General features: G+C 48.1%; 1 protein-coding gene and 1 pseudogene across 2 annotated transcripts in view; one reads left to right on the top strand and one right to left on the bottom strand.

Annotated features, from left to right (window-relative positions):
* GALNT18 (polypeptide N-acetylgalactosaminyltransferase 18) overlaps positions 1-24,086 on the bottom strand; it is a 302,943-nt gene that overhangs the window by 225,657 nt on the left and 53,200 nt on the right. The gene's annotated exons all lie outside the window — the stretch shown is intronic.
* On the top strand, positions 4,704-5,687 carry LOC308416956 (guanine nucleotide-binding protein G(I)/G(S)/G(T) subunit beta-1-like; annotated as a pseudogene). Its single transcript has one exon. The product of its transcript is annotated as a guanine nucleotide-binding protein G(I)/G(S)/G(T) subunit beta-1-like (transcript).

The following is a 24,086-nucleotide window of genomic DNA, read 5'->3' as shown; positions in this document are numbered from 1 at the left end:
ACTCAGAGGACTAGATGAGATGCAAAAACAGTGAATCAGCTCTGGGCCTGTGTATGGCTGGGGCAAGAGCCACAGTGCTGCTAGAGCAGGGCTCTAGGGTGTACATGCCACCTCATCATGCACAGGGCAGGACCAGGTCTTCCCCTTCCTCAGGTCTGCTGCTGAGGCCAGGAACAGTGCTAACCTATCTTTGTCTGCTTTGTACAACTACAGGCTCAGGCAGTGCCTCTAGACACTAAGTGGTGCAGATACTTCAAAGCCTGTAGCACAAATGAGGCCCAGGGGACAAAAGCCTCAGGTGGTTCTTCTCAGCTGGGGCTACTCACTGGGAAGGCCCAAGGCTTTATACCAGCCTCTAGGATTTGCCTAGAGCTTAGGAGTCAAGAGTGACCAAATTTACCTCTTCTCTACAATCCAAGGATGACAAGTCCTGTCCACCTGGCTACGAAAAGCCCCTGCTTGATATCATTTGGAAAGAATTAAGAAGCACATGCGTGTACCAGGTAACATGAACATGTATATGTTCACGGGCCCAAAACCCCAACATGATTCCAAGTCCCCATTCTTCATACTCCAGTCCTGTTCTTTACACTGCCTGGATCGCCCGCGCTGCTCCGTGAGATGATCAAGCAGAGCTCCAGGCCCCGACCCCTGTTTCCCACACATAAAGTGATGGAGAGGGCCCGGGATTTCATTATAGTGGAGGGAAGTCAGGGCTGAGCTTTTCCATTTCTCCTGCCAGACTCCAGAACTGCCCGCCTCCTTCTGTCTGGTCTCTGTATAACAGTGGCTGATAGGTACATAAATAAAGCTGGGCCTGAGCCATCATTGTGAATTCCCAGGCAACTGAAGGACTCAGCTGTGAAAGAGAGTACAGGCTCTGTCAAGCTTGTTCTTTCTCAGTCCTGTTTGACATGCCCTGGAGGACTTCAGACAGCCAATCAGCAAGTAGAGGAAGGCCCTGTCACTCCAGGTCACAGCAAGCATCTCCCTAATGCCACTGGGAAGGTACCAAACACAAGGACAAAGCTTCTCCATCTATCACATGTTACTTGTCCCAGTGACCCTGCCTCAGGATCTCATGTGACCTGCTAAGGTCCAGACCCTATCCACAGCCTCCCCCATTGTGGTACCCAAACCTGCTGGGGTCTGAGTCTTATGGTATCCACATTTAAAGCTTTTACTTCAACACTCATACTTTCTGCACTGGCCTAGAGGAGCCCCTGCAGAGGTGTCCCAACCAGTGTGTAAATACATCCCATCCACCATCCATGAGGACTTTGGACATCCAAATGCATTCTGATTGTGAGCACCAGGCACACGGGAGTGAGCACATGAGCCAATGATTGCTTGTCCACCTTGACCAACACCATCTCTGTATGCTAATGTCTACAGTCCATGGTAGCGTTTGTAAACTCAACCCATAGATCTTCATGCTGATGGTAAGACAGTCTGCACACATGCATATCTTCCTTGCTAACCATACAATGGATACTTTGTGCAAGCTATTATTCATAGTAACGCACAGAAGTCTCCAGCTCATGACTTTATGAGTTTCCAATTTTTTGATAGTATATGAGTCATAGGCATTCAGGAGAGACCCTATTTCAAGTGTGTGTGTGCATGTGTGTGTGTGTGTGTGTGTGTGTGTGTGTGTGTGTGTATGGTGAGTGTGCTGCCCATGTACACCCACAGAGCCCAATGGAGAACCTCAAAAGTCCTGCTCCATCTCTGTCTGCCTCAGTGCTTTGAGGCAGGGTCTCTCACTGAACCTGGAGCTAGGCTGGTGATGAGTAATCCCCCATGACCCTCCTATCCTCACCACATGGTGTAGACCACAGGCATCATGGAACCCTGCCTGGCTTTTTTGTGGGTACTGTGCACTAGAACTCAGGTCCCCATGCTTACATAGCCCTCTTACCTGCTCTGTCACCTCCTCAGTCCCTAATTCAAATTTGTAACACAGAGAGCTCACTGTGCTTTGCAATGTAAGTAGTCAATTAATGACACCATATGTTCAACATGTTTACTCTAAAAGAGATTTTGTGTGAGCTGCCTCTGTTTAGCTGTGGCTGATGTACAAAGCAATCAGAGAACGTGTCTAGAAGACTGTGTTATGCTACAATGGTCTATAGGTTTGGCATGTTGGTTTGGCATAGCGTTTTTCCAGATCACTTTCAATTTATGAGGGGGTTAATGTGGACATGACCCTGCTCTAAGTTAGGGAATCTCTGCTTTGTATGAACTGCCTAATTGGGAAGACTATATCAGAGTATCCAAATTATAGTTGTGTACATGGCTACCTGGGAGTGGGGGTGAGGAGACAACTCCTTGCCTCCCTTAAAGGTCGCTGTAGTCACATGACTATGATCAGGACCACAAGGGATAGGAGGAAGTAGTACACATAACATAATAGAATTGTCTGCAGAGGAAAAGGGCATATGATTCTCATACAGCCTTTTCCCTACATGCTGGAATGCACATGTGATGCTGGAGCTATTGCAGCCATTTTGGTCCACAGTGTTGAGGGCCAAGGAGATGAATGATGACATTACATTCAAAAGAGCCTAGGCTCCATGAGAGTGAAACTGATAAGCCAGCCACAGGTGGCTGAATTCTAGGATTTGTAAGTGTGAGCATCAGATACATGCTGAACCGGATCCTACTTAAAAGAGTTCAGAGTCCTAAGAAGGTTCTGTCTCTGTACTGGTGCCCAGTGATACACATGGCGCTGCTCTGACCCATGTGCTCCGGCCTCTTTAAGACTCTAATCCCATCTAAATGAACACCAGATCTGCTCTGTGACCAGGTCATCTTGGTCCTTGGCTGTCCTCTAATCATGTTTTCTCTGGCCACTCCTACAGGTAGCACACAGTACAGGTCACTAATGGCCAAGTTCTGGGTCCTAGCAGCCATATTCATGAACTGTTTCAGCTACAACCCTGGTAAATTAGCTGAACCTGAAGTCTCGTGTCCCCTCCTTTTCCCTCTGGGAGGACCTAGTCTACAGAGATAGGCTTGAGAGGAAAGGAGGCTCGCTGAGAGAGACAAGCCCAGGGCCCACCTCGCTTGATCTGAATCCACAGAAGGACCACTTTCCCAGCATCCTGCTCTGCCATAAGATGCAGCCAGAAGAGAGGAAGGCCTCTACCACCCAGCAGCAAAGGATGCTGTGAAGGCAATCCTTCATTCTCTTTACTTAAAGGCAGCATCTATTGGCATCCCAGAGAGACCATTATCCAGGAGACAAGAGCCTGGATGGTACACACAGAACATCCCTGCCAATCTCAGGATACAAGGGACTATTGCTAGACTTGTGCCCAAGACTCCTTCCTCTGTGCTCATAGAGAAAGGTGACCACTCATTGATCGTATTGATTTTTTCTTGTTTTGCATGTTGGAGGTAGGGAGGCCTTGGCCAGTCTTTGAGAGACTCAGAACAGACCTAGGTGCCCAACATCAGAGAAATGGATAAACAAAACGTGGCTTGTATACATGATGGAATTTTAGCTGTAAAGACCAAAGTTACATCATTCTCAGGACAATGGATGGGACCGGAAATAATCAGATTAAGTGAGCCGGTCTCAGAGAGACCGATATCTTATGCTTTCTCTCGTTAGTGGCTTCTAGGTTTTAAATAAAATCAAGCATGTACCTACAGCGGAGCTGTGTAGAGGGACAAAAAGTTCTAATGGAAAAAGTGGCCTTCAAAACTCGACAGTAAGGAGTATGGTGGGGGAAGGAAGACTCAGCAAACAGTACATACAAGCAAGCCTTAAAAAGACGTAAATCTGAGCTTTTAAGCCTATCACACAGGGAGCTGAAACATACCTTTTGTCTGACCCCACCTGTACCCCCCTCACTCTCACTCCCCCCTTCCTTATTTTACCCTCCTTCTCTTACACACTCTCCCTCTCATTGCAAAACAAGGCATTCCTGAAGTTCCCCTTGTTCCTCAGATTTCACACGTTCAAGATACTTAGTACTCAAGACAGATCAGCCCCAAGCACATGGAAGTGGGCAGTTTAGAGTTCAGCTCAGCAAAACCTCCGGAGGGAAATGTTACGGGTCGATGTCATCCATGACAGTAGCTGCCGACCCCAGGATGGTCCTGAGCCCAAGAAAAATTGATCATGCAACAAATGTGGTGGCTCATGTCTGCAATCCCAATCCTGGGGAGGCATCGACGGAAATACCACTGGGGTTCACTACTCAGCCAGCTAAGCTGAACCTCAGAGCACCAGGTTCAGAGAGAAATCCTGCCTCAAAATAATAAGGTGTGGAGGGACTGAGAGGGACACTTAACATCAGCTTCTGGCCTGCATATAAATGCATGAACATGCAACCCCCCCACACACACATTTTCCCCAAATACTATAATGAGATCATTCCACTTATACAAAAAAGAATAGAGGAGCCGCCGTGCCCATCCTGATGGTTGGAGGTGTCTGAGGAGTGGACGGTAACAACTGTGGTGGTAGGCATGGGTGGCGCGGGCAGTGGGACTGGGACTGGAACAGACTCAGTGGGGACCCAACCAGTCTTACTGACTCCTGCCCGCAGGCCACAAGCGTGATGACCAGGCAGCGGCATGGGCTCCAGACCAGGCGAGGGCGAGATAGACTTACATGTGTGGGAAGTCAGACCAGAGACATTCTGAGTCAAGAGCTTGGATTCTCGCGTGGAAAGCACCAAGATGAGCAGATGAGTGAACTTGACCAGCTGCGGCAGGAGGCCGAGCAACTGAAGAACCAAATTAGAGATGCTCGTAAAGTACGTGCAGATGAGACTCTTTCTCAGATCACAAACAACACTGGTCCAGTGGGAAGAATCCAAACGTGAACCAGGAGAACACTGAGGGGGCATCTGGCAAAGATTTCTGCCATGCACTGGGGCACAGACTCAAGGTTCCTTGTCAAAGCCTCCCAGGGTGGAAAGCTCATCATCTGGGACAGCTATGCCACAAACAAGGTTCATGCCATCCCTCTGCGCTCCTCTTGCATTAGGACCTGTGTATATGCTCCTTCTGGGAATTATGTGGCCTGTGGTGGCCTGGATAACATCTGCTCCATTTACGATCTGAAAACTCGTGAAGGGAATGTGCCTGTGAGTCGTGAGCTGGTGGGACACACAGGTCATCTGTCCTGTTGCCAGTTCCTGGATGACAACCAGACATTTATCAGTTTTGGAGGCACCACGTGTGCCCTTTGGGACATCGAGACCAGCCGGCAGACCAACACATTCACTGGACATACTGGAGATGTCATGGGCCTGTCTCTTGCTCCTGACACCAGTCTGTTTGTCTGTGGGGCTTATGATACTTCTGTCTGAGAAGTATCTTTACAGGACATGAGTCGGACATCAATACCATGTTCCTTTCCCAATGGCGATGCCTTCGCCACTGGCTCAGACGATGCTACGTTCAGGCTGTTTGACCTCAGCGCAGACCAGGAGCTAATGACCTGCTCCCATGACATTATCTGGTATCACATCTGGTTCCTTCTCCACAAGTGGCACCTCCTCGTTGCTGGGTATGACGACGTCAACTGTATTGTCTGGGATGCAGCACTCAAAGCTGACAGAGCAGGTGCCTTAGCTGGACACCACAACCGAGTCAGCTGCTTGGGGGTGGCTGATGATGGCATGGCTGTGGCAACAGGGTCCTGGGACAGCTTCCTCAAGACCTAGCACTAAGGCCAGTGGCAGGTGGATGGATGTCATGGGGACTGGAAGACCATTCCTGTCTTGAAGCATTACAGTCATAGCATATCCTGTCCAACCAATCTAACATGGACACCAACACCTCCCCTCAGAACTGCAAAAGGGCAAGGTCTTTCTTCCTTCACTGACTGCTGAAACCAAGAGCACACCTCCCATTAGAGGAAGGGTCTCTGTGCTGTTAACTAAAGCAAATTGTGCATCCCCCCCCGGGGGGGCACTGTCTTTGGGCTTTTTGTTTGTTTGTTTGGTTTTGCTTTGCTTTGTCTTGGTCAAAATTTAAAAGGAAATAAATACTAAAATAAAAATGTGAACCAGAAAGTAACCCCGAGTGTGATTGTGAGACAGACACACCTTTTTCCTAGTTCATTTGCATTCAGATCAGTTACCCTGTTCTGCCGGGAAAACAAGTTGCAGACTTTGTTTAGCTGGAATTGTTTCTAAGTAGAAGTCATTTGTAGCAAGACTCTGGAAGCGCTCACAGTTCTTTCTTAAACATATTCCTTTATGTTCAGTAGTTAAGAGAACCAGAGCCCATGGAAGTCTCTGACTTGTCACTGATCTTTTTTTTTTTTTTTTTTTTTTTTTTTTTCAAGTCACAGATGACTGTTTTGCACAAACACAGCACAGTGGAAGAAAAAAAAAAATCAGAAGCAAAGTGGCCATGCTGTCAGACATTTTTCTCCAGAGAGGCTCCTGCCCTGTGCTTGGATAGTGGGTTGGTTATTTGTGTATGAAACAATGTACCAATCAATGTTTGGAAAATAATGATCTCAGACTTTCTAAGTTAAATTCGAAACAATTTAACTGTTTGCCATATTGGGTGGGTTTACTCTTAGAATCGCATGCTGTAGAAATGTTCTAAAGTGCATATAAAACTCAGTCCTTAGGTGTTCTTTTTATCTAAAGAAATAACTGCTTCAGGTTGTAGCCGTGGCGGTTTGTCCTTTACTGTTGCTGTTCTCCCCACATCGGAAGCAGCTGTGGGATACGTCACTGTTTTCTTTACAAAACAAAGCAGTCCTGTTGGGAATGACTGCTGTTGGATTCAGGAAGGGAGGGGAAAACTGCTCTGCGGGCTCTTTGCCACTTCCTGGAAGCCCGCCTCCTGGATGCTGTTACCTTTTGCATCTGAGGCTACCAATTTCACACCATACGGATCTTCCTGGTTCTCGTCTCAAAGCCGTGTTCTGCAGCAGCATTGGGACAGCAGTGTTCAGTGGGCCCTCCCCTTCCCCCATATCCTGCACCCCTCATAGAAATAGTGGCTTCACCATTCTGTCTCCTGCAGCGTCCTGTACAAAACTGTGCTGCGACTGTGCAGTCGGTCTGAACACCGCAAGGAGAAAAGCCCCTTCCCTCCCTACCAAGTGACTACATAGAGCTCTCTGCACCCTGTGCCCTTTTGGCCTTTCGTATGTAATTTTAAAGTCAGCGTACCACAAGGAGGCTGGGCGCAGGATAGATTCTATATTAAACTGTACTGTTATTTAAGACGTAATAAAGCAGTTTGACATGGGGTGGGGGATAAACTTTTTCTTCAGTGGGTCAGCTCAATCTCTGTGTTTCTCTCCGAGGAAAGATAAACAAAATAAAGTTGTCTATATGCGAGCCAATCCTGGTTTATTTCACCCCCTTTATTGCATGCGTCAGAGGTATATTACAGTATAAAGTGTTCTCCACCCTTTTCCTGAAAGAAAACACAAGTACGTAGAATTCCATACTCCACTCGCTTCCTCCCACTAGAGGCTCTCCAGGGTCTGAGGTCATCCAGAAGCAATGGAACAAAGTGTGTGTGTGTGTGTGTGTGTGTGTGTGTTCATGTGCATATGTGAATGCAGGTACATTTACATGCATATGGAGATCAGAAGTCAACCCTGAAACCTTGGGGTATCATTTACCAGAAACTGTACACCCCGGTTTTCTGTTCAGTGTGAGACAAGGAAGGATGTGTGTCTGCTGTATGTGATGTACTTGCCTATGCATGTGTGTGTGCTTGCACCCATACACATGTGTGCAGAGGCTAGAGGAGGATGGTGGGTGGCCCTGCTCTGTCACTCTTGGTTCTCTCAGTGAGAGCTGGCAGCCTGCAAGCCCCAGCCATTCTCCTATGTCCCTACAGTTCATAATTTTGTTCAGTCCCAAGATCATGGATTCTTTGTGGGTAAAAATAAAAATATCTCCTCCAGGGATAAGAATGAAGACAGCCCTGGTACAGCCCATCACAGTACTCCCAGGGCTGAGCTCAGGGTCAAGGGAGTGTCTGCATCCAAAGGCTGTAAATGAAGTCATCCTAAAGGCAACTGGTACTACGATCCCAGCCCTGTCTCCTGGTGGCTATGAGAGCAAGGCCTGTCCCCTCCCAGTACCTCCCAGGATGCTTCTGAGAACAATCTCGCAAGAGATGTGACGCACTGACTTGCAGCATTCTGACAGGAATGAAAGCGTTCTAAGGACATCCTATATGCTTCTCTTTGGCCATCAGATTACTGAACCCCAAGAAAGGGAAATTTCCCCAGGGGCCTCATGCACAGGGAAGCAAAAGGCTGAAGCCTGGTGCCAACTTGTCTCCACCGAGAGATTTCACACACAATTGATTGGACCACCTTGCCAGAGAGACAGGAGCTTCAGGATGGTGGGCAGGACCACTTTAACTTGGACTGCTTCATTATGCATACCCAATGCCTTTCATGTAATCCCAAACCTTAAGTCAGGATCCAGACCATGGACTTGGGGGGTGAGGGACCACTTTGCTTCTATTGTCAGTGTGGCTACAGTGAATAACTGTTCTGCCTTCCGCTGTGACTTGTCTGTTTAATTGGCCTATTGAAGGTATGTGGACTATCCTGGCTTGATAAGGGTGTCAGAGTCCAAGCTCTGACCCTCCCAACTCTGGTAACATAAGGACAGAGTAATGCCCAGTGCCCCATCCCATTAACCAGCTTGCATTTAGCCAGAAGCTAGACCTAATGTTCTGGTCTCTCCGCAACTCCTCAGCCTTCTGCATAGACGTTGGAGCCTCCCATGTTAAACACCCCATCCCCTCAGCTCCATGGCCTGCCTGTCTTGCAGCCCCAATATTCCCCATGTTCTGGAGCCACTCAGTTTAGGAAACTGGTGCTTTCTCAGTTGGTCTTGCAGGATGGATGGCTGTGAACTCCCAGCTTCCAGCCTGGGCATAGCTCTGTGCTTACCTGGCTGAATTTAACCTAGACCGGCCTCCTCCCAGGCCCTTCCAAACACTCTTTCCTCCAAATCTTACTTTCTTCTGTTGCTCCTTGCTGGATGCCAAGGTCACCTGCCGTGTCCCTGATTGCAGTTCCAGAGATGTGGCCCAGAACTCCATTTAACTTCTAGAAAATACCAGAAGCATCCCCAGGAGCACCAGAGAATGTTCAGCGTGGCACTACCTATCTGATTCTTTAGTCGTACACAGGGAGCCATTATCCCTGTTCACTTCCCTAACCCCTACCCAACACAGCCCTTCATAACCACAAGAGAATAAGCCAGTTCCAGGTAATTGTTTTCTGTGGCTGAAACCCCCTGCCCCTGCTCACTTAGAGCCTCTCAGGTCAGGTTCATCTGCCACCTGTTCTGGAAACAGCCTCAAAAGACACCCACCAGTGATGGCAGTGGCCCCCACACCCACCCGTGCCCACTCAACTACATCCTCGGTCACCTGAACCTCTTTGCCTCAGCTCAGCCCCTCAAAGGAGCAACTGAGTTTTGAGTAAACAGTGACCATGAGGGGGAAGGGGTGCAGAGAGATGGGGGAGGGTCAAGGGTTGTCAAGGCACTTGCACTTGGCCTTCATAAGTCCCCTGTGGCAGGCCTAATCTGTGACTGTCAGCAGGTGCTCCCCGGGGAAGAGAAGCCTGTGATCCACAGATTTAGGATGCCCTAGACCTTCACTGGACAGCTTTAGCATACGGTGTCTGGAGACCTTTCATGTAGTTAAGGAACAGCTGACTGCCTGATCCCTGGCTCCCAATTCCACCAAGCAGGGATCGAAAGATTAATAAAAAAAAAGAAACGTTGCCCACACCGAACACATGCTGGCTTTCCTGTTGCTAGTCCCTGAACAACGTGGCAGAGCAACTGTTCCCACAGCATTTACAAGGGATCAGAGATGAGACTCTGGGAGGAGTTAAAGCAAACAAGGGGACCTGCGGGGGTTCCAAGCCCGTGCTGCAGTCACATGGGGAGGAGCATCCTTGGGTTCTGCTGTCCCCCGGGGACAGGGGTGTTGTGGAGCCAGTCACCTGCAGACAAGGAGTACAATTATATTTGGATCACCGCCCAGGAATATATCAAGTGTTTTGTCCTCGGGTTCCTATTTCGTGGAGGTTAGCCTGGAGCTCAGTTTGGGAACCGGCGCTGCCTCAGCTGCTGTGTGGTAGTAAGTGTGGTTGGTTCCTGCAGTGACTGAGCTGCTTGTGTTTCTCGGTAGAAGTCCTGTTGGGGGAGAGGCAGGCACAGCCAGACCAAGAGCAGGTCCCTGCCAATGCCCTTTGGAATGGGGCTCATTGAATCATGTCAAGAGCTGAGCAGTGTGTGTGTCATTGTTACCGTTGTAGAAGTGAGGATCAAGACCCACACAGGATAAGAAATCTGGAGGCACTGAGAATCAAAACACGGTGTCCCGGTGGTAAGACATGTTTGGGGGTCTGTTGCAGTCAATATTAAAAATAAAATGGTTTATCTCTTTATTCTTCCCTCGGTCTCACCTCAGGGACACCACTCTAGTGTGGAGCCAAGCGCGTGGACTCTGTCACTCAGTCAAAGCCACCCTCTCCCAGGTGGTTCACTCTGCCTGTCCTGCTGCCTCCATCCAGGGTGGAATTACTGCCCGTCACAAACATCACTTCAAGGCCCAGTAACTTTCTAAACAGGTTTATATAATAGATTCTCAATTCACAAACCCTCTACACAATAAGATTACATCCAATAGACAAAGATCCAAACTGCCCTTCCATATGAGATCAAGACCTATAGAATCCCTTAAAATATTCCTATCTACCTATTGCCAATTATGGCCACCAGGATCCAGGTCTGCTTTCCCCAGCTCCATCTTGATTTCTCCTCTCCTCAATTCCTGTTCCTCTTCCGTTTTCTTACCTTTTATCCACCTACCTTGCCACTGTCCAACCACGTATTACCTTAACATCAATTCACAGGGGTTCTTGAAAGGAGCGCTGGTTGTCTGTGTCAGGCTAGGGGCAGACTTGACTATACCCTGACAGCCACCATCATTCATGCCAACCAAGGTGCTCAGGACCCAGGCCCTCCCTCTGGCAGCCTTTATAACTTTTAATTCAAGAACAGTGTCCAGGAACAGGTTTTCTATCAACTTAATATCTACCGCAGACCTCAATTATATAACCAAAGAGCAGGCAGGGCCCCTTGTGTATGCAACTGAAAGCAATGTCAAGCGAGAGTCTCTGTGACCAAAGCCTCTCTTGGACTCTGCTTGCCAATGGATGCTGACCTGTCAGCCTATTCTGTTCTTAAAGCGGAAAAGTGGTTATTCCTTGCAAAGAAACTGCCTGTGTTCTACAATTTCTGACAAATGGAGTTGGGTGCCTGGCCAAGACATTCACTGGCAACTTCTGTATCTCTGGATATATTTGAGAAGATGTCCCCAGCTCTGCCATAAGAGGCTTTCAGGTTTTACACAGAAGGTGGACACAGTAGATAAGACATTTTTTGGTGCTTGTCTGGGTAAGAGCCCACTCTTTCCTAGTATTCTACCCTGTTGGAGCTGGTCTGTTTCCATTGTCCCAGGCATATACAGCACCCACTGTGTTCCCAGACAGGTTTTAGATTCTCCCTGGTCCACAAAGCTCAGTTGAAACCTAGAGAAATTTTCATTCTAGCGAATGATGAAGGCATCTGGGACTCTAAAGGCCGCCAAGGCTCCCTATAACAAAGGGACTTCCCTCTGCTGTCCCGGGCTGTTTGTGAAACCAACAGCTGTATTGTGACAATGCTGAAACAGTCTCTCTTTGCTTCCAAGCACTGAACTGTCAAGGTCAAGGTAAGAACTTCCCTCTTTTCCCTCGGTCCCGTGGTTCATTGTGTCCTTCACAGCACCTAATACTGACTCTATAGTGCTGCATTGCACAGCTGTGTGTCTACTTCCTTAGTCTATGACAGACACCAACACAAAAGCTCCATTGTTGCTCTGTACTGGCTGGTTGTGTGTCAACTTGACACAAGCTGGAGTTATCACAGAGAGAGAAGCCTCAGCTGAGGAAATGCTTTCAAGCTGGAGTTATCACAGAGAGAGAAGCCTCAGCTGAGGAAATGCTTTCATGAGATCCAGCTGTAAGCCATTTTGTCAACTAGTGACCAAGGGGGGAGGGCCCAGCCCATTGTGGGTGGTGCCATCCCTGGGCTGGTAGACCTTAGAAAGCAGGCTGAGCAAGGCAGGGGAAGCAAGTCAGTAAGTAACATCCCTCCATGGCCTCTGCATCAGCTCCTGCTTCCTGACCTGCTTGAGTTCCAGTCCTGACTTCCTCTGGTGACAAACAGCTATGTGGAAGTGTAAGCTGAGTAAACCCTTTCCTCCACAGCTTGCTTCTTGGTCATGATGTTTAGTGCAGGAACAGACACCATGACTAAGACACGCCCTCATTCACACACACAGTGTCCTGGCAACAACTCATGTAACAGCACAATGAACACTGGTTCAACTATCTGCTGAATGAGTGAGTGAACTAAAGTGGCCAAAGAAGAAGTAAGGAGACCATGTGACACATCTCCTGCCAGGATGAAGTCAGGGCACTGTGCTTGAATGACCTAGAGCTGCTTAGGAAGAGGGAACTTCAACTGATATACGGCCGGGATCAGAATGGCCTTGGCCATGTCTGTAAGAGAATGCCTTGATTGACAACTGGTGGAGGAGGCATGATCTTCTATGAGGAGTACCAGTCCCTGGACAGCTAGAACTGTGCTGTATAAGGAAGGCAGTGATCCAGGGAGTAGTCCTGCTCAAGCTACTGCCCCAATTTCCCTCAATGATGGATCAGGAAGTATGAACGTAAATAAACACTTTCCTTCCCTAGGTTGCTTGTGATAATGGTGTTTATCAAAGCATCAGGGACCAAACAAGGGCATCCACAGATACATTTTCAGAGACTTTAATGAGTTATGTCAAACGACAGATGTCAAGAAGTTGGCTCCAGTGTCCAAAGGAAACAGAGAAGTCAATTTCAGATCATAGACTGGAAGTGATTCCCAGGACATCTTTTAGAAACATCCAATGGGGGAATGGTTTGGGAACTAGGAACCCATGTGGATCACTATACTAGGTTAAATAACCTCCCTCTAAATTCATGTCCATCCAGAACTTGTGCCCTTATCCACAAATTTGACCCTTCACAAAAGATGGTGATTAGCCACAGAGATATCTTTCTAGACTAAGGTTGGCCCTGTTCCTGTGACTACGTATTCATAAGAGAAAGCAGAGATCTAGACATGCATACAGGCAGCATCAGAAGATGCCGTTGGAGACCACAGTGTCACACCTATAAATCAAGAATGCCAAATGTTCCCACCAGACACCAAAAAGAAGCGAAAAAGACTCCCTGTTGCCTTTAATGGGACCCCAGTCCCATTGGCACCTTGATTTCAAACTTCTCGCCTCCACACTTCAGAGAATAAATTCCTGTTGTCTTAAGCCGCCCACTCTCCAATACTTTATTTCAAAGGAAGCCCTGAAAACTGATACGCCCACCCAGTGCACATCCTTGCCAGGCTTACCTCATTTCCTTAATGCAGTTTCCAGAGCAATAAGGAAACAGGCAAGCTTTACTTCACAGATATGCCTTCCTCTGCCACATCTCCTTCCTCAGACAGTCCCAAAGCCAGAGAAGAGCCTTCCTGGAAACACATCTCTACCTGACAGGGCCTCCCTCATCTGGAACTTTTTTCCCAAAGATCCTCTGCACCTAACAGGACAGAGGAGAATCCACCCCAAAAGAATTCAGTGCAGAATATCTGAAAGCTAATCAGTTTGGTAGTCTTCCTCTCTTCACATCTCTATCACCTCCATCAGACTCAGGCCAGTGCCAGGAATCAACAGAGCATCGGGGCCAAGTTAATGGATAAGGTAAAGCTGTCAGTACAGAAGGGCAAACTCCAGAGTTTGATTGTCTTGTTAAAGTCCAGAGAAGGCTAGGGGTGTATCTCAGTAGACGGAGCGCCAGCCTAGCACAAACGAAGCCCTGGGCTCAGTCTCTAGCACTGAGGAGGTAGAGGCAAGAAACTCTGAAGGTGCAGGTTAACCTTGGCTACATTGTAAGTCCGGGGCCAGCCTAGGCTTACATGAGATCTTGTCTCGAAAGAAAGAAAGAAAGAGAGAGAGAGAGAGAGAGAGAGAGAGAGAGAGAGAGAGAGAGGAAAGAAAGAAAGAGAGAGAGAGAGAGAGAGAGAGAGAGAGAAAGGAAAGAAAGAAAGAAAGAAAGAAAGAAAGAAAGAAAGAAAGAAAGAAAGAGAGAGAGAGAGAAAGGGAGGGGGAGAGGGAGGAAGGGAGGGAGAGAGAAAGGGAGGGAGAAAGGGGAGGGGGAGAGAGAGAAAGAGGGAAGGAGGGAGGGAGAGAGAGAGGAAAGGAGGGAGGGAGGAAGGAAGGAAGGAAGGAAGAGAAAAGAAACTAGAAGACAGAACAGTCAAAAGCTTGGGAAGACAGTACCCACATTGTGGCTTAACACTAGACTTGTGCAATATGGCCAGCCCCATACCTGCCATCTGTCTCACCTCAATACAAGATGGCATCCTGTAGTAAAAGCTTTGAAATAGAAAGTGTGAACCTCTCACTGGCTCCATCTCTACCTCCGATTAATAATTTTTTAACCCCAGTTCCTGGGTAGAAGTTTTGCCAAGTGACTGTAGCCTATGTCACCAATCCTGCATGACATCAGTTGTCAGCAGCTTGTACGTAAGAGTGACAACTGGCTGGAGTAGTGAAGACCAAGAAGCAGTGGAACACATGCTTATCTGTAAAGAACAAACCCTGCATGGGGCCCTGGTTTCCCCTCCATTATCTCAGGCCAATCGGAGACTAATGCCAGCAGTTTGGAGTGATGGACACGTGTGTGCATCAAAGCACTATGCTGAATCACCCCAGATGTTACAGATGGCACATTTACCGGCTTAAACTGCATCAAGAAAGCACTGTCTTCCCTGCATTAATAGCAAAGACATATCTCTCCAACCCCAGCAAATGCTGAGCACATGGTTCAAGCGTATCACACAGAAGCGATACCCAGTGTTACTGGTCTGCAGGAGGCCACAGCACTCTGAGACTTGTGCCAGCTTGTGTGCCTCTCGCAGATGTCAGAACCCCAGCAGGGACGGCCCTTGGAGACTGTCCAGCTCAGCTGTTTTCAGGCTGTTTCTAGAAACTCCAGGATGACAATAACATGCTACCAGCATGCCTCCAGGTCCCCACTAACAAGAAGTGCCTCTGAACCACACATCCCTCCACCCAGAAAGAGGGCCACATGTTTTGCTGGGCAGTTCTATGTTAGATCGCATTCTTCAAAGGGTTATCTTACATGTAGTGATCATTCCTCCTAAGCACGGAGTATATGAGCGGAGATTAGATTCTATGCTTGTCTCTGCCAGTTACCAGCTCTGTGGCTTTGAGAAAAGTCTGCTCTGTGCCTCTGTCTACCTGTAACAATGAAGGTTAACAGTATTTACATCCTACCGTGTTATTGAGATCATACGAGTCGGTATTTGTGAGACAAGGAACCAGGTTTTGCACATGCTAAGCACTAGTTTAATAATTATTATCTCTGATATCTTATGTCTACACTGTAGGGATGGGGGATTCAAGACCCAGAACTACAAAGTAGCTGTCTGAGGTCACATGGATGGTGGCTTAATCCTTCAGTTTCAAGAACAACATGGTGTCTAGTGACCTGGCTCTAGTGACCACCCATCTACCATAAACACGTGCTGATGACTCAGCTGGCCCCGTGTACCCACTTGAAATGTCCCTATGTGGGATCTCATGAAAAAAATAGAAGGCAGCAGAAACAAGGAGATGCATGTGGACCATAAGTAGAGGTAGGATAGATATGGACCAGAAGCAGGGGGAAGAGAAATGTGGACCAAAGGATGAAAGTGGGTGGATGTGGGCTGGAGGCAGGGGATGAGTGGTGTAGATCAACCCATACGACCTCTTCTGAGCCAGTCTCCCCACAGCAGCACCTACTTTCTGCCACATGTCTAGAAAACACACACCCATCCCGGCTTGCGGATGCTTACTTCTTTCACGCATCACAATGCTCCCCAGACAGAGGCTGGTGATGAATCCTACAATCAGTGTGAACTTTCAACATGGTGTTTTTTTGTAAATCACCTCTGAAAAAGTATTATTAAATCAATGATGAGTCTTACAAGTGGCAGCATATTAAAAATAGAGAAGCACCTTGTCACGGGCGCAGTAGAAATTTACTTTTTCTCGAGTAAAACAAGTGAGGGAAAGCGGCTCAGCAATGCTGTTCAGTGTCTATTGGCAAGCAGCTGTGAGCATCTTGCACTTCCTTGGCGTCAGGTAGGGTGTGATGGCTCTTTGGAGGGGACACCACCGCCTCCAGGGTGGGGTTGGGTATGTTCTGGGCGGGCAGAAGCTTAGACTTAGTTGAAGCCGGTTAGCCTCAACGTTCTCTTTGCCAGACTTTGAAGATGGAAAACTCCACTTAGCCTCAGTGTTTCCTGGCCAGTGGCTTCAGCAGTCTCAGCCTGGGTGCTGCTAGGCTAAGCAGGAGCTGGGTTTATCCAGCAGCCCTGGCCAAGATTGTACACTCAAGGTCAGAAATGCTTCCACCTGTGTACGGATTCGAAGGCTGAGCACCAGGCTCGGGGGAGAATTACATCCCCCAGGAGGAAGTTCCTGAAGCTCTACATCATGACCACACAGTCAAACGCACTGCCAAGCTCACTTTGGAGTCTACAGCATCCTTTCACCCTTGCCAGTGAGGTTTCAAGACAGGGCATAAACGCTCGGGCCTGCCTGGGCATGAGCCTCACCAAGTCACCTCTCAGCCTCAAAGAGGCTCAGGAGGAGAATGAAAGAGATGAGAGACAGTGAATGCTAGGAATGCAGCCCAGCTTTGTCCATTAGGCTTTCTCTCATGCCAGCTTAGACATGGCTCTTGCCTGGGAAAATCTATGCAGCTTCGAAAGATCAGCCCCCATCACCTCCAGGAGGCCTTCCCTGACTAACGCCTCCTTGTCTCATCTCGTCACCTCAGATTCTGATATATGAACATCGTGGGGTCTCATTCCTCCATCTGTTGCATGCCTCAAGATGTAACTGTCAGCTTCTGTCCCCCGTGGAGATGAGGCTCCAGACAGCAGGGACAGAGGCAAGGCTGTTGTGTCCCCAGCCCTCGGAACAAATCCTAACACCAAGTGCACATCTCCATGTTTAATGCATGCAGAGGGATGGACGGGATAGAACAGACCTCCAAAACATGGAAACTACTCGCTGGAAGCAGGTTCCAGGAATGCAATCATGATGTGCAAGAATAATTGTAATTATGTGCCTCTTCCACGTCAGAGGCCTCAAGCAGGCTATGCCACTTAACTAGGACGGCACAGCTCAGAGGCTTGGAACAAACAGGTCTCCCTGGGAACAGGAGGCCAAGGGTCTCTGAACCTTGCCTGTGGGAGAATCCTTTATCTAAATCCACAGGGAATTTCTGGTCACACTCGGTTCACCCAGCTCTGAATGTCCCCTGTGGCTCCATGGCAGGTGCTGTGGTGTGGAAAACTGGCTGGCTCACCACACATTAAACCCAGTGGCAGCAACTTCAGGTTGGTTATGTGCCCACCCCACTTCCTAGGTTCAAGGAACAGAATCCCTGGATCTCCCACCATGCTTTTCCCAAGCGGCTTTACCGACCTTTCCACTAGGAGCAAGATGGTATTGGCATAATTTCACAACTTCTCCACTTGGAAGCTGGATAAAGTTTGCAGCTGAACTGCCCAGGGTCTCAGCCAGCAGAAGCCACTTGGTTGACACGCCTGCCATGGAAAACTTATTTTATTTAACCTTTCCCTCAGTGATGGCCTTCTAACGAAAAAGTCACTTAAAGCTTACTGTGGAAAATACATTTGACTAGAATAATGCATAACCCAAAGACCATTTGCTTTTGCTTATCAGTTCTTGGTTCATTCATCATCTTTATTAAAAATCCATGAAGAAATGCAGCCTCTTAGTCCTGGGGCACCTTTTTTCAGAGAGACAAGGAGGGAAGGGAGGGAGGAATAGAAACAAGAGTTCCAGAATGGCACAGCCAGTCTTCTTCAGCAGCTCCGGGAAGTCTTCCTCTCCTCCACCCACAGCCCCATCCAGCCAACTCCAGATTCTAGAACTGAAAAAAACCTACACATGCGCGCGCACACACACACACACACACACACACACACACACACTCACACACACACACCACACCACACCAAATGAAGCATCATCATGTTATGGGCAAAGAAAGTGGTCAGGGATGGTACAGTTATCACCAGATTCCTGCATAGCCAATGATAAGCAGGTACCCTGAGGCAAGTTATACATGGCTTTTGATACTCTGTTATCCATTCTAAAAACTGGGTATAATAAATCTGATATAAATAATTAGGGATAAATATAATTTATCCCTAGATCTAGGGATAAATAAGAAAGATAATATGAATGTCTATTGGGGCCAGAAAAGAGTCCAATGTCTGATAAAAGTGGGCTCCCTCATTAATTCAGGTCCCAAAGTACACCACCAAGGAAAGCCTTTCTGGTCCAGCTCTCTCACAGAACTATGCTAACAACAACAAACCTTCTCTAAAGCTTCCCAGGAGTCATGGGTGTGGTGCTTGCTGCCTCTGGAAATTTCCAAGATACAAGGGAGTGAGCGTCTGCTGGGCAGAGCCAACTAGGGAGCAGCAGTCTATGCAGAAAGAGGTGAGAACAGGATGCTGGGAAAGAGACAAACACATGGTGCCTTTCCATCTCACCTCCCGACAGATGCATAAGAGGACAGCTATGAGAGAACCTCAGTATTCCAAAGGAAAGCCACACCGCAGAGGCAAAGGACCTGCCCAGTGCCCTGCAGTGAGTTATGGAGCAAGCTCTGGCCAGACCCCCTAAGTGCAATCAGGGATACACTTGTAACCCCTTCTTTCCCTCCTTCTTTCTTTCCTTCCTCCCTCCCTCCCCCTTCCCCTTTTTCTTTCTTTGTATTTTGTTTCACTACTTATCTGTGACAAGGTCTCACACTGTAGCTCAGACTGGTCTTAAACGTACTATATATCCTAGGTTTGCCTCAAACTCAAGGCAATCCTCCTGCCTCAGCCCCCAGATATGTAAGACCAATATCTAAATTTCACTTGTTAATGTAACCCTAGGGAAGTACCACAGAAAGGATGTGTTAAACAATGGGAACTTACTGTCCCACAGTTATGAAAGCTATAAACCCCAAACCTCTGTGCCAACAGAAGGGGGCACCTCAGGACTCCTCCAGAAGGATCCATCTATCTGCCCCGCCCACACTTGTGTATTATCTCTCTTTCTGTTCTCTTCCCTCACCTTCTCCCCACACATGTCTGTCTGTCAGAGGTGTTTCAGTCCCTCTGTATTAGGGCCATCCCTTGAGTCCTCCTAGAAGCATTTCCAGTCAGCTGAGGTACCAGGGTGAGGAGTCCCATGAAGGGTCTAATTGATCCATACCATACCCCTGGCCTTCCAGTACATAATACTGGGGCTTTGGGTCTTACTCAAGAAACACCCACCACTGCTACCAACACTGAGCCCGGCTCTGCCCCTCACTAACACCAACCCTGTGACATACATCACAGTCCACCGCAGAGTTCTGGAGGTGGTCCCATGAGGGCTTCTTCAAGAAGCAGAGTGAGGCTGGAGAGGAACACGGTGTTCATCTATCATAAAATGCCACGGGGGTGGGGGGAAGATCCACTTAAATTCATCCAAATATAAGTGCGCATTTTAATCCTCCTTTTAGTCTTGGGCATCTGCATGCTGACAGAAGCCATTTTGTCCTGAGTCCTGTGCAAGAACGTGGCAGAGTGAATGTGAACTTGAGGTTGCCTCCTGGGCTGCATGTGGAAACTGAGTGGTCCTCCTGACAGATCTGAAGGGGGAAAGGAGGGACGTCCTGGTTTCCCATGAGATCCTCTCCCTATGAAAGAGTCTCCTATTATTTGGGGCTTCAGCTTGGCCTACAAACAAGACTGCCCCGTTAAATGGCTGCATCCGTGTTGTCTGACTCTTCACTCTGTACCTCTCCGCATCTGGGGACTCAGTTGTTTGTGACTCTGTTGCTGCACAGCAGCTTCAGCTCAGCCTGCAGAGGCTTTGCCCCATTTGTCTAAATAAGGCCCCTTGGCAGAAGGACAGGCAGGAGCTGGGAAGCCGGCCCCGCTGCCTCCTCACAGCCACTCCGGAGACTGCTTCCGGACAGCTTCCAGCCACCAGCCCCATGGGAAAGGCCCCAAGTAGTTCCTAACTTGGAACTGAAGCTGCAGAGAGATTTAAAGGCTCACACGGAGCTGGCATTAACCACACCCCTCTCTCTGCAGGCAGAGAGCCCTGTCATCTGAGAGTCTGTATCTTCCACAAATGAAGAAACTGAGAGGTGTGGGGGGGGTGGTCAGGGAGATCATACCTAGTGTGAGGTTGAGGTTAGAGCCTAATAGGATTCAAACCCAGGCCTCCCATGCCAAGTCTAACACTTCTCCACCCAGCCGGGTCTCCCGACACTACACTTTTGTGGAAACTATTCTGAGAACTCAAAGCTACTCTTTTCTATCCAGGCCTATAAATATCTGGAGAGAGGGAGATGGGATGAGAAAGCAGACATCTTTTCCCAGGATTTGGGAGCTAATTTTTTTTTTCAAAGCTCCCAAAAGTATTTTGAGTTCTGAAAGGCAGAAACTGTAAAGAGGATTTTAGGAGGGGACAGGGGCGCTCCGCTGATGAGACATGAGACACCGCGGCCATTGCGGCTGGTGCCAGTGACCTGGAAGCCAAGAAGGAAGTCCCAGATTCCAGAGCTGGTGAAGGCCCAGCCTACCATCCACACTTGCTGGCCTCCTGCTGCAGCCTCTTGGGGTGACACTGTCACACTGTTAATCCAAAGTTACAGATGGAGAAACTTGAGCACAGAGCGAGGGGCTTGTCCAAGGCCAATGAGCCAGCCCGTATGCTTTCACCCCCAAACATACAGCCCCAAATTCCAGCTTTGCATCCACTCCCCATTGCCTCTCGTGAACTGGTTGCTTCTCCACCAAGCTCCTGAGAAAGCAGGCATTTTCCTGGGAACTAGCACTGGAAATCCAAAGACAGCCCTGGAATCCACCCTCCATCTACAGAAGGCTCAGGAGCCCGAGGTGTAGGGCTAAGGCAAACTCCTATCAGCTCCACTGCCTGCACAGCTTCTTCTTCTTAGTCTCCTATTCTTCCCTGCAGCCCTCTGCACTCCCTCTACCTTGCTCTGGGGCTGGAAAAGGCATCGCCTTGAGAGCAAACCCGAAAGTTGCCACTGCTTCCCAGAATACTGCAATGACCCCGAGTCCAGAGCAAACTGGTTGCTAATCAGGTTGTTGGACATCAGATGCCGGTTTTTCTATGGAAAGTGTGCTGACCCAGCCCACACACACTTATCCAGAATGAGCTCAGCTGTATCTACTGCAGGCTACACTGCTTGTGGGCACTAGCCATGAGTGACTACTAAGTTAAATACATTAATTAAATTAAAAAAGTTCATAAGTGACATGTGTCTACTGGATGTGTGCTAACCACTGTAAACACCCCCCTTTACTAAGGAAGAACCTTGGCTTCTTTAGACAGCCCTGAAGTGGACCCAAACAGAACTACTACCACACTGCACAGGGCTGGGCATTCCTTCAGAAGGAAAATCCTGATGCCCTGATACACTAACTCGTCCAAGAGAAGTCATGGTACTCTGCTCTCACAGATACTGGTCTGTAGCAGAGGTTATACTTCCTAGCCATGAGACCACCAGTAGGTGACTCGGTTTCCTCATCTGGACCAAGGGGACAATGTCCTCCTTCCAGGTCTCTGTGATAAGAAAAGGACAAGATGGGTGGCACACCAAGTGCCCGCTTTGTTGCCTTTCTAAAGTACTACCTGTCAGGCAGTGGTGGCTGACCCTGCCTGCTTCTAATCAACCACCAGTGATGGCTGCTAGAGTAGACTGCTGGAAGAGCAGAGAGAAAAGATACTGTGGGGCGTGGCCTCAGTCATCCTCCTGCCAACCTTTGTTTTGGTCCCTGCATTACACTGATCTAAGGCCACACAAAAGCCTGAGAGTAAGCGCCTCAGTAGCAGGCACTGGGGGTTGGGTGGGGAACAGCAAGAGGAAGAGAAAGGTAGACATCACATCAGGCAGACCTGAGAAGCAGGGAGAAGCCCTTCAACCACCAAGAGATCCAGTCATTCACTCAAGAATGGTGAGTAGTGCTTCAGTACCTTATGTTTAGTGCAAAGGAGACAGACGTAAAGTATGCATGCCCTTCGGTCACCTCAGATAGTGGGGAGACCAGCAGAAACAATGTGAACGCACTTGTGGCCAAGTGCTTGTTCCTTGCGGGGGTTGGAGGGGCTCGAGAGCTTGGAAACTAGATGGTGGGCAAAAGGTTCCAGAAAGGAAAGTGGGAAAGATCCAAACAGTTCCCTGGAGCTGCTGTTAGACAGGGTAGGGAGGTGTTGTGGGAATGAGGAATAAAGACACATAAATCTGGGGGCTTGCTGGGGACTAACGTGAGATGTGAATAGAGCCCGAAGTTTCTTGGGAAAACATGGCGGGTAGACTGCTGCTGATGGTGTGCAAAGAACTCTTATACAGTGAAGATTATTTATGTATGCACCTTAAAGAGTTTGAAGCTATGCAAAGTGAGTCTTTATTGAACCCCTGAGATTATACAGAGCAAATACATGAGTTGGACAACTTTTCCTTAAAAGATCAGATGGTAAATATTTTAAGCTTTGTGAGACATCTCTCCCATAACTATTCATATCTGTAATTATGTAGCCAAAGAAGCTACAGAAAGGGCATAAATAAATGAGCATGGCCATGTTTCAAAACTTTATTCATAGCCAGGCATGGTAGTGCACACCTTAATCCCAATACTTGTTAGTCAGGGACAGATCAATCACTTTGAGTTTGAACTAATCTTGTCTACACAGTGGATTCCAAGACAGCCAAAGCTGTCCATACAGCAAGATGCTGTCTTCAACATTTTATTCATGAGCATAATGTTGTGGGCAAGATTTTGACAACGAGTAAAAGAATAATCATGGTTGTGTTTAAAACAGCTTTAGTCATGAGATGAAACAGCAGCAGGGTTTGGCCTCTGCACCTGAACCCTGCTATAAAGAATATCCCATGGGACCAGTGGGCAAGAGATAATGAAGACTACAGATGATGGTTGTGTGCTATTCATTTTCTGAGTATGGTTAAGTAGATGGTCATTCTGTGGTAAGCATACAGTGGTCCTGTGGGAGAATGTCCTTGTCCAAATGTGGCCCATGTGGAAGTGTTTACGGCAGTGTTGATAATTCCCAAATGATTCTTGAGGGTAACTGACATGCCCACAGAGACAGATGTGCTAAAATATTAACAAAGTAAACAGAGCAGGGGCCACCACAATGAGCCTACATGGCTCTTGCAATTTCTAGGCAAGTTAGAAATTCTTCCAGATACACTGCGGGAGGAAAGCGAGAAACTTGAACAACTTCCATAAAGTGAGAAGTTCTCATGGGCAGACTTCTGCAAACGTGCTCCATCCTTCAGACTTCTTTCACCTGAGCTGGAGCAAGCTGATCCTTTGCAGAGTTGGCTACAGGGACACCCTTGATCCCGTCTCTTGCCTTTCTGCATTTTTTTTCTGTATCACAGGACATGTGAATGCAAACGTGTGCGCATTCTTGACTCCTACTTAGGTCCCTGTTATTGAATTCCTGTTTCCACCCAACTAGTTTTCTTTTGAAATATGTGAGAGAACAAGAATCCATTGGGCCATTTAGTGCTCCCCGGTGCAGAATGTCCCACTCGGTCTTTAAAGGCATTCTGTTCACAGGCCACCTGGAAGCTCGCAGGTGATTTGTGAGCCACTTTCTGCTGAGCCAGGAGCCGCAGACACCGTTAAAAAGGTTGGCACCAGCACTTCTCCAAGTAGCCCAGATCTGAATCTCCAGCGACACTGACTGCAGACTGATTTCCTAATTCTTGATTTATTAGTAATCAATAGCACGAGAAACACTAACACCTCCATTAAAGTAGACAGCCATTGATTTCCACCAAGAAGGTGGGACTGTTTAGAAACTCG

This window comes from Micromys minutus, assembly GCF_963924665.1.
Source record: "Micromys minutus genome assembly, chromosome: 2".
NCBI lineage: Eukaryota > Metazoa > Chordata > Mammalia > Rodentia > Muridae > Micromys > Micromys minutus.
Note: the sequence above shows the minus strand (reverse complement) of the source record. Positions and strands in the feature narration are given on the sequence as shown.